This window comes from Vanessa atalanta, chromosome 13 (genome assembly GCF_905147765.1).
Source record: "Vanessa atalanta chromosome 13, ilVanAtal1.2, whole genome shotgun sequence".
Classification (NCBI taxonomy): Eukaryota; Metazoa; Arthropoda; class Insecta; order Lepidoptera; family Nymphalidae; genus Vanessa; species Vanessa atalanta.
The window spans coordinates 2,070,171-2,082,338 of NC_061883.1; the positions used below are offsets into that span (position 1 = coordinate 2,070,171).

Below are 12,168 nucleotides of genomic sequence, written 5' to 3' on the forward strand. Positions count from 1 at the left end.
AGCAAACATCGCACATTCGGAAAAAGGACAATGCACAAAGACCGTACCTAATTTTTCGCACTAACTCTACGGAGTCTGCAAAGGCGAAATCAACAGTTTTGCGCGCGCCACGGTTCACCCCTCAGTGGCTCAGTCTAACCTTGTCCGTTGTACTGAGCGTTCGTTTCCAGCCGCACTAACATAGTACGCATATAACATTCGAAATTTGAATTTATTTCAAACGCGATTTTTTTTTTTTGGATTTTTGACGTCACTTTTTTTTTCTTTATCACTTCAAACGTTTGAATTATTTTTTGTGATAAGTGTTGTGATTTGTCATATTGCTTATGATGTGGTACATCAAAGATATGGGGTAACTTTATTATGATGGCATGATACGAATCGAAATGACAAAATGATTACCAGAGATCTGAAACGGCACTGAAAGCATAGCGGCCAGGTAATGTACACTTTTTTATATCAGTTTAGAATGTGACTTGTGAAAAATAATAATTCCTTAAATTATTAATTTTTTACAGGCCGAAAAATAAAAACAATATATTTATTCAAAATTAATTTTGAAAGAGATGTGTCTTTATATAATTATATAGTTACAAAATATAATTGCTAAATCCTGAAAAAGTTTGTATTACGTCCAATTTATTATTACAAAATTTTAAACTTAATACCGAGTAAATATACCTTCATTTTTATTATTTTACGAGGTATGTATTTATTTCAACAATATATTATTTAAAAAGTAAGGATTTTATAAATAATATTTTTAAAATAATGAACTTCAGCATTCGCCTAAACATTTTTATAGAGCTAATTATATTCGTATATTTTGTAAGTTTAAAATTCACGTATAAAAATCTCAATTAAATTTCCAATAGAAAACTAATTCATACATAGCAAGAAACATGTACTGTAGTTATACAATATAATTACTTACAAGAAATATTCCTAAAAGGACTAAAATTTTATAAAATATGACAAATAAAATTAGTAATAAGAGTTTTAATCTCTTTGAATATTTCGACTAAAAGAGAAATATTTTAATCTCTTAATTTCTTTATGTAACTTTCACAAGAGAGCTGAATAAATACAATACGAGCAAATCTTGTTCGTGTAGAAAGCGTAGTGATAGGAAAAATACGCTTCGTCTCCTCTAGCTTAAGATATATATAGTGGAATTAACTTAGTCTATATGTAGTATAATTTACGGAAGTTTTATTTAATATTCGAATAAGGAACACATTACGATTTTATAAAAAATAAATTCATAAAACAATCTGTAGTTCAAACACTAAAACAATAAAATGTATACATTTAATCTTCTTGGATAAAATATTTAGGTTTTTTTTTTTATTTTGTACAAAGCCAGTACTAAGCTTTTAAAGGCCAAGGATTTTATAAAGAAACAATTTGACAGTCAATTGGATAAAACAGATCTGCTTCGAGCTACATAAATTTTGTTTATGTTTTTAGTTACATTTCGAAATGAAAATTAAATTATAAATTAGTAACACTAAAGCACTGCAAACGACAAAAGACAATAAAAAAAAAACGAAAAAAAAAACGAAGAAAAACAAAAATGAGTTTCGATAGTTTTTGGGTTTTTAGTTTTTTGGGATAGTAATTAAATATTTATTGAATGCATTGTTGTTGAATATATCTTATAAGGATATTCGCAGTGTTTCTTTGTATATTATCTGAGTTTTCTATACAATTAATCACAGTCGATGATAAAAGAAAACATCGTTAGGAGACAAGTTTGTATTGGATAAAAATCTCCGTAATTAATTACCATAGTGGAGCACTTTACATTTTTTTATACATATTTATTCTGGTATATTAATAATAAATATATTTTAAGATTTTTTGAAATATTTCAGATTCAGAATCAGTGAAGTAGATAGGTAAGCCGATCGTCTTGATGTTAAGTGGTCACCACCGCCACCCACCTTGGGAACTAAGATGTTACATCCCTTATGCCTATATACTGGCTCACTCGCCCTTCAAGCCGGAACACAACAGTACCAAGTGGTAGCAATATACCTGATGAGTGGGTGGCACCTACCCAGGCTGGTTTTCACAAATCTCTACCTCTAAGCAAACATCAACAACAATTACTTAAATAAAATAAATAAGTCTAAAATTAAAATACATACTAAATAATATACTAATCTAATCAGAACACTTGTCCCGCCATGCGATGTTTACCGATTAATTTATTTTGCACTTTTTTTTTTATTCAAGAGCTCTTCACAGTTTTTAGTATATTTGTTTTATCTTTATAATTGTTTTGATTTTTTTTTTTATAATTGCATATTTTTAATTCCAGCCAGCATCGACTTTCTCCCCTGTTTCAAACCTTTCAAATCTATTACCTAAATAAAATATAATTGCCTTGGAGTGATCCAATCGTTCTATATTTAAAAAAAAAGTATTCATCAATACATAGGGACCTAGTTTGAGACCTTTATTGAAAATTTCATAGTATGCCAAAATTAAAAAAAAAATTGTTGCGTCTGTATTATATTCGATACATATGAATCAAAATTATTAATTACCAGCTATATCCGTCAGTGTACCATATTGATTGACGTTTTCAGTAACCGATTCGTATAAAGTCGTTCTTGAAGTTATATAACTTAAGCCGGACTATTTACGTAAAAAAAAAACTATAAACAATTCTGATTATAAAAAAATACATACTTAACTATAGATTTATCAATTTGAAATTAATGAGCAACTCTGAAAAAGAAGCACGTGCACTTTACAAACACTAAAATTGTATCTTATAAAAAAAAATTGTTTCATGCAATATGTCCAAGATATTCGAAGCGCGTAAAAGTAGTTTTAAAAAAAGTTAATCGTAACAAACCGTAACTCTAAGAAAAATTTAAAGAATTCCCATCTACCAAGAATGGTAGAATACCGTCATTGTACTCAAAGCATTGCTCTTCTTTCATTTCTTACTCCAACGAAGTTTAAGCGTCAATAGCGCAATGGTTTACGGACCTAGCGATGTAAAAGTCGCAGATTCGATCCTGACCCCACTCCTAACACAAGTGACAAGCTTAAAAGGAGGGGCAACTAGGTATATTAGTAATTTCGTAATTAATTTGGGGCATTGCTATAATTAATTAAAAAAAAGTTAATGCTAGAAATATATTAGACAATTGCCTGACGATACAAGCAGAGCCGTGACCTCCACTAGTCAGCTGGTGTACCATTGAGCTATACAAGACAGAGGTTGATAATATTATAATTAGTTCGGGTCCGTGCACCCTAACCTGGTTTTTCAACGTTGGAAGTGCTAAATGTATTATAAATTTACATTCATTTACATTAAGATCACCGAGAATAATGCAAAAAGAATTAACACGAGACGACTCACGATATTAACCATCTTGGTAAAAATTATAATAAATACGATACAGTCAAAGAGCAAGTGCAACTTGGTTCCGTACAATAGTGTTTCCTGTGGGAATTTGCAGACAAGCGTTTTTTTATCTAAGATTTAGTGTCATATAATATTCCGTAGCTTTAAGCGTTGAATGAATTCAGATATATAGAGGATAGGCAAATCCTTAATTTTTGTATATATTTTGTATTTAATTTTGTGTTATATACAATAATATATGTATATATTAAAATTATTGAAGAGCATAATTTTGTTTCTCATAGTGATAGGCACACAACCAGAGGGACCACCTGATGGTAAGTGGTCATCATTACCCATATTGGCACCGTTAAAAATTTTAACCATTCCTTACATCGCCATTTCGCGTGAGGACTATCACGCCCAAACAGATACAAGAGTGTTACTTATTAGAGAATTTTATGTACAGAATATCAGGCGAGGATCCGGATATTATTATTATATTACGTTATTCTGTTTGGTCGTCATTTTGATTACTTTTTTACTTTACCTTTTCCAATAAATCTGTGTAACACACTTTTAGGTAAATAAGTTTTTGGTAATTATACCTGTACTTTACTTACGTCAAGAAATGGACACAAAATCAATCACATTTGATCGATTTTGTGTCCATTTTTTTACTTTAAGATATCAACACTTAATGTTACAAAATTTCTCAAAAGCCGAGAAATATTAAACCATTGATTGTTATCAATGTTTCTTACAAAGACATAGAAATTATTTAAAATTATTGTTCCTTATTCCGCAAAGACGTTCATGGATTCATTTTATGGAATATAAGTGCCATCTCTGATAGCGACCTTGTTTCAGTAAAATATTCACAATAATTCTGAAATAAAATTCGTGTTAACACGTGAACCCTACCGATTCTTTCAAGCAATTAACGGTCCATTATCAACCCAATGCAAAGTTCTAAGAAATATAATCTGTCACTTTTCTGTGGATTCGCGGCTACACGCGCCTCGAAATTAGGTCCGAAACATTGTTCGGTAAGAATGAACTGACAGAGTTACGCCGGTCGCGAAACACGACATGAATTTTAAACACAAATTAAGCAAGCTCAGAAATTATTTCCAAACTTTAAATCAACTCTTAGTGAGGATAGATTTATACCTGGCGGTTATAAAACAGGTTTGGTTTTCACGTTAGGAAATTCTCTGTAGTTATCTGGAGTTACCATACCAACAAGTTAGTAGAATGATATTCTCGTTCTCAGAAGGCTGTTAAGCCCATTATTGCGCTTCGCCTGCTCTTTGATGAATCATCTCGAATTTAAATCTATGAAGATTAATTATATAAGAGAAATACCTCACGTCACGAGATCTTAGAAACTATGGGTTTTTGACCGAACTGGATTGATTTGAAATAACACATTTACCCCTTTCGCAATCTGGATGCTAATCAAGAAAGGGTTCTTGGAAATTTTAACTACAAGGAAGGAAAATGGGAGGGGTCAGTTTGTATGAATTTGTCCCATACGATCAGGTCGTAATGGGTAGCTATTTTTTGGAACGAAGTTCTTTTACGCGGCTTAAAGTAAACTGGCAGAAATTGTTACGTAAGGAAAAAACCGACATGCCCCTCCGCGGGACTTTTCTCTCTACTATTCTATATATATTTTTTATATATTTAAACTTTTGATTTTTAATTAATAACTTTATTTTATTACGCCTTTTATACATTGATAAATATCTTATTTATCAATGTATAATAGGCTTATCTTATATATAGATAAATATCTTGATACATAGTATATAAGGAAAGCAAATTCGTTCCAACCAAGTGTGCCATGACACCTCTCATTTTTCTACTTGAATACTTTTTCCATTGCGGTCTGCAGTAACGTTGCTCTAATAAATACGAATTGACTTTCCTTTTAGAATAAATTTTAGTTTTATTTGTTTTAATCAATTAATCCATGTTATGGTAACTAGCAGCAGGGTTGTGTCCGTGATTAAGTAGGGTTCCCTACCCCTTGCGACTCATTTGCATTCTAAAATGTCATGTTTGTCCGTCCAAAATAGATATTAATTCTATTCTAGTTATATTTCTATCGGAAACGTCTTGCTTTTGTAACGAAATACCAAATGTAGCACATATTTCTGAAAACAACTTCTTCCATCTCGGATAACCATAGTATAGAAGTGGTAATCCCTCAAACTTTATCTCTTTCTTTTCTTGACCGTTCCATTGATCTAGTGACTTTTGACACTCAAACTAAATTAAAAAAGCTTTTGGGTTTTTCTGTCAATATATTCTCTGTAACTACCTGGAGTCAGTAAATTGGAAGAACATATACTCCCTTGCCTCGGAAATAACGTAAACCCATTGGTCCTGGTCCGGTTGTGTCAGATTTGAAGTCTCATTGGATTATGAGAGTGAAGGAATAGGGAGTCCACCTGTATTTACGCACACACTTGTGCAATGTTATATGTAGTGTTTGTGTAATGTAGAGTTGGCTGGTCTCCCTTGAGATTCGCCGCCGAAACCAAAATCGGTCAGGATGACTCCCTCTCATTTCTTAAGACACATTATATCAAAACATACGTTGTACAACTAATTGCTTAACTCACTAAAAAGTGTAAAAAAATTTCGCAATATACGAAACAATATCGCTTCTATAAAGAAATTAAAGCTTATCTCTCGGATTAGTGAGCGATAGTTATGTCGACGGAACACGTGATTTATAATCCAAGGAAGCTAGTTGAAATGCGGGTAGCATCTGTGAGATTGTTATTTATTTAGTTTGTTTTATGATATAGATAGAGAAATATTGGATTTAGTTGATAGGGCTTTGTGCATTCTCGCTCGGTAGATATACTATCTACCACCACCAAACAACAATACCAGTATTGTTATATTCTGGTTTGAAGGGCTAATAATAATTGAACGCACAAAATACTGTTACATCGTTTACTAGTGTCATTCCTTTCCTATATTGTCATCGTCATAGTTTAGCACGTTCAACGCAGAGGCAAGGTCTAATACGTATGTGTCTCCTATGGTGCAGCTCTGAAAAACATAGATTTCTCTGTCGTGCGGAGGCCGTAACATTTATTTGATATGTTGTAAGAAAGTGATAAATATATTTATATAATGCCTATTGAAAACAGAATACTGTGGTGTACCTACTTTACAGGGTCTCTTTGGCCATGAACTGAAGGAATAAAATTCGATCACATCACATCGATTTTTAGTTTTTTAAACGTTACGGGGTCTAATAAGCCCCGTGCCGCAGGAATGGAAAAAATAAAAAAAGGATTAACTACTATGAAGATGAAAAGTTTAGACAAATATTATTCGTTGTATTTGTACCGGACACATAAATTCAATTGTATATTCTTATTAAATGTATTTTATATAATTGATGAAGTTAGTAAGTACTGAATAATTTTTTATAGGATCTTCTCGATATAATCCCTTTCTGACCCGGTGGTAGCTTTAGCTTAAATTTATAAGTTTTAAAGTTCTCTTACTAGTACTATCTTGAATAAAGTATATTTTAATGAAATCAACATCGAATTGAATAAATATGGTGCAAATTTCCTTATGAATGTCCTATACATATTTTCTACATACAATCAATGAAGAGTGTGAATGACTGACCTTCAACGAACATTCAATAATGGTGGGTTTAACAGGAGATATTTGAACAGCAATGGAAGAAGGTTAGCTCTGAGGAAGGCTTTTTCAAATTTGATGTCCTCAAGTTATGGAGTTCTTTTTATATGGAAATTCGTTATTTCTGATGTTAAGGAATAGGAACCTCGGTTTTTTTTTATGGCATAGTTGGCAAACGAGCAGGAGGCTCACCTGATGGAAAGTGACTACCACCGTCCATAGACATCTGCAACACCGGGGGGCTTGCAGGTGCGTTGCCGGCCTTTCAGGAAAGAGTACGCTCTCTTCTTGAGTCTACTCTTAATAAGTCAGCAATAATTATTAAAGGTCTTTTAACAAATCATCACATAACAGATTTAAATTTTGGAAGGAATATTTTTTTTTTCGTTATTTTTTAAAGTTATAAATATAGAATTCCATGCTTAGACTTCTGCTTATAAGAAAAATACAGTTATTAAAGTTTCTTTGAAAATAAACGCTTAGAATGGTGTCATTGGGGATGAGACGATGAACAGAATTCAGTCAGTCAGAAGTGTTTATGGGGAAAAGAGTATTCTGAAAGCGTTTTGAAAATCCATCATTTACGAAGGTGAAATTGGGTCTGAAAGTTGCTTTTGTGAGTGGAGCTACAAATATACTTCGCCGCAACCAAGATGAGGGTTAGGGCTATGCGGGTCACGAAAAAATTATAATACTTAATAAAGGTTTGGAAGGTTTCTGAATAATTTCACGATGGGATATTCCATCGGGTATACGTTTAGTGGATTTAAAATATTCAGTATAATATATGAGGGATGAGCATTTCATAGTTCGATTGGGAATATTTGAATTGTTCAAAGAATTTAACCGTGTGGTTAACTAAGAGGCAGATTTCGATCTTAGTTTATTAGAAAACGGTCCCGAGAACCTAAATCGTCTCAGGAATGGAAGAATGCTGGACAATATTTATATTTACTATTTCTGGCAAATGCGATAAAAACTTTCAACCTTATTTCCTAATAATGAATGATGAATTCCACAAATTTCCGCTAGCCGACACAGTCATCAAGCTATATTTCGAAGATAATTCCTGGCCACGCACGATATGATACAGCGTCCGATATCGAAGCGCTTACCGGACTTCTTGTCTGACTTGTCTGACTTCTTGACTATCTGGAGAATTCGATCCGTACAAATAGTGGTATGCAGACATATGATTCTACTCTCGGCTAATAAAGTTAATGTTCCGATGCTGAATGATTTGTTGAAGCCGTACTCACTGTACAATTTGTATAGAGCTATCATTTTTGCACTAACCATGCTTCTGGCTTGTTTATTTCGGTTAACTGAGTGAATGAAGTATATTTATTAAAAATTGGTAGGTAGACTGGCAAATAGGCCTTATAACGGTAAGTTGTTCCGATGCTGAATGATTTGTTGAAGCCGTACTCACTGTACAATTTGTATAGAGCTATCATTTTTGCATTAACCATGCGACTGGCTTGTTTGTTTTGGTTAACTGAGTGAATGATGTATATTTATTAAAAAATGGTAGGCAGACTGGAAAATTGGCCTAATAACGGTAAGTGACCACGGCTCTAAGACAATGGTACTGTGAGAATATTACCTTTAGAAACTATGATATAATTAGATATTCTCTTGGTACAACAGGATACCATGGCACTTGACCCAGTAATTACACTGGCTCACTCACCATTCAAAGTTTCGTAACAATAACCAGTCATTGCTGTTTGGCATTGTAATACCTAAACCTATCCAGGCGGGCTAACACAAAACCCTACTACCGAATAAATCCAACGTAAACCTTTATAAGTTTTGATAATATAAATAGTATTCTCTATGATTTTATTTATATAAATAAATAGCTTTCAATTTGATTTATCTTCAACTTTGTCAAAACCCATTATTAAAAACATTTGTCAAATATTATCGACACATTCACAAAAGCCATAAAGGAATCCATTATATTGATTCCTCGCAAACAAGTAACTTCTAAGAGAATTTGAGGTACATACCTAAAATCTGTACTTGTAGACTTACAAATGATGTACGTGTTTTTTATCGACTTCCATTCAAATTCGATGTTAGTACGAAGCTAAAAGCATAATTATATTATTATTAGCTGATTATCTACCCGCGTTAATTTAATAACCTTACCTACACAAATTGTCAATCCCATTTTACCCCTTCAAATCCACCCCGATTTGAAAAATAGCCTATGTCTCAAACAAATTTATACATACCAAATTTCATCTTAATCGGTTCAGCGGTTTAAGAGTGAATAAGTAATAGGCAGAGTTACTTTCTTTAAGCACAGAATACTTACTACTTAGAATTTCATCAAGATTTTTCATTTTTTATTGTATAAAAAAATTCATTTTTCAATAAAAAAAATCATAAAAATATCAAATCTGTACCAATTTAATGGTTAATAAAGTATTATTATATGATAATACGCTTTGACAATTTTTATATAAGAATGATCGGTATCATTGTTAAAGACAACGGTGTGCCTAGTATTTTACTTATTAGATAACTTTAACGTTTACTGTGATTTGTATAGAATCAAAACAGCGCCGTCAAGTGACAGAAACCGTAATCACAATTAGTGAGTTTGAGTTTTTTATTTCACCCTTAACGAGCATCGAACACTGACAAGCATTGGAAAGAGAGAACGTTAATACCCGTGATTGGTTGTTTCCAGTATTTTGCGGATGCGGGCGACAATTTTGACAATTCGAAAAGTAAAATTTACGTTAACGCGACTGGAAAGTTGTACGAATAATAAAAACTCGCACTAGGGATACATAGCTCCTGTCATCGTATTAACGAAGGTACAATTTACATCACTGACTGCGGGCTCGTGGGTCGCTCGCATTGCCGCTTTATCTTTGTATTCATAATTTTAATGTTCGTATGTGCGTTGAAGCATTCCTCCTAAACGCCTGGACTGATTTTGATAACGCCTTATCGTGGCCTAGATCGATCCCAGTAGTTGGCGCTTCGATCAAGTTCCAGCCTAAAATAATATCAAAATTTATAAAAACTATTATGATCGTTTATTTACTAACATTTAATTCAATCATAAAATTTATTTTCAATCACAGTTTAACTTTCTCTATCTCTCAGCCGGAGGACGTCCACTGCTGGACATAGGCCTCCCCCAAAGATCGCCACAACGACCGGTCTTGTGCAGCCCGCAACCAGCGACTTACCGCGACCTTCACCAGGTCGTCGGACCACCTTGTGGGGTGCCTACCCACACTGTTAACTATAATTTATATATTGCTTAGGTAATCATTTTGTATTGTCTGCACGAATATATGCACTTGTTCACACAATTTCGCTATTATATATAAACTAAAGCACATTATTGCGCAATACCGCGTTATCTCGAGTATACGCGTACGAACTCAAGCAAACCTCAATAAAACCACTTAATCAGATGAGCAACACTATCAGCTATCCCCATGAGAATGTTATACATAAATATATATTCTTCAATATAAGCCCCGTAACACGTAAACGGTACGTTAAATGATTAAGTCTTTTGATTAATAAACACTGAACTCTTTGAAGTCATCTTGTTTACTTCTCAGAAACTCTCTCCGGTTAATAACAGGGTATTTCAAACTTAAACCCTCCTCTTAACCCGGTCTTTCGCATCCCGTTTTGTAAGTTTACTAGCTCTTGTTCCCGCTTGCAAGAATTCGAATCAGCGTTTTTAAGTATTCTCGTATTTTGAAATCTAAATACACATAATCGTTTATTAAAACGAAATGACTAAACCGAGATATGGAAACGTAATAATTTTATTATCTTTGTCACTCCGGCTGCTACTGAACTAGTTTCAACAAACATCATAACTTTTAGCACCCGACTCGGAGTTACAATATAGTACTTCGAAATTAACAACCGTATTAACTATCCATTGAATTATTTTCATGATAAGTACTAATGAAAAATAATGGACATCTTTGACGGGAACGTGACTGTTATAAACACCCTTGTTCTGAAAACACCAGATTGTAATGCTGAGGAAACGGACCCGTCGAAAGGAGTACACTTATAAGATAGATGTACTCACAATGATAAAATAAGATTACTTACAGGCGCTGTCCGTGACACCAAAAAATCGTATAGGTAAAATTGTAAATCGTCTAAAAATAGACACTATACGAAAATTTTATAAATTTCTTATTCATTTTAATTCGAAATAATGTTCCGTCTATTTTTAAAGTCGCTAAAAGATTTGATTGAGAACAAACATGTAAAAGATAATCAACTGTCCAATAAGATCAGAAGACTTCCATTTGACTTACACCCTCATATTTAATATATATGACTTCCACTCGAAGTCATTAGTTGCGACCCTCTTGATTACTTATTACAATTTAATAAAAAACATTTAACTTACAGAGAACTTATTAAAAAAGTTTGACCTTTCTAAATAATATGTAACATGTAAATGCCCAGATGGTAGAGTGATTAAAACGCGTGCATTTTAACCGATGATTGCGAGTTCAAATCCAGGCAGGCACCATTGAATTTCTGTGTGATTAATTTGTGTATATAATTCATCTCATGCTCGGCGGAGAAGATCTTGAGAAAATTTGCAAACGTCTAATTTAAATTAAATTCTGCCCATGTGCCCACCGACCTACAATGGAGTAGTGTGGCGAAGTAGGATCCAAACCTTCTTCTCAAAAGGGCGAGGAGGCCCAGCCTTAACCCAGAAGTGGGACATTGTCAGGCGAATGTACCATTGCTTAACGATATTTATGTGGGATTCATTTAGAGCTAGCGCTGCCTTAGATTTTGTATAGAACTAGATATTCTTATCTTCGCTTTGAAAATGTCCTAGTGTGGATCCGCAAATACTCCTAAAGCGCTACAATTAAACTTTGAGATCTGAAGTTCGAGTTAGTTCTACGCCGAGCTCTATTTTAGTTCTTGTTGTGTCTCAATGATTGTCACGTTTTTTCACTTCCTCAGTTCTCTTAGTTTAACAAAACTTAATACTTATTTTAATATGTACTGAACACTAGAATTAGAATTGCGATTCAGCATTTACGGGGAAATGCTGCTAGGATTCGTGCCACCATTCCACGCGGTCA

At 33.3% G+C, this 12,168-nt stretch overlaps 1 protein-coding gene across 1 annotated transcript in view; it reads left to right on the forward strand.

Moving 5' to 3' along the window:
- Nucleotides 1-229: 229 nt before the first annotated feature.
- LOC125068180 (5-hydroxytryptamine receptor) overlaps nucleotides 230-12,168 on the forward strand; it is a 123,055-nt gene continuing 111,116 nt past the window's right edge. The window contains exon 1 of the mRNA XM_047677222.1: nucleotides 230-439. The gene's annotated coding sequence lies outside the window, so the exon portion shown is untranslated. The remainder of the gene's footprint in view (nucleotides 440-12,168) is intronic.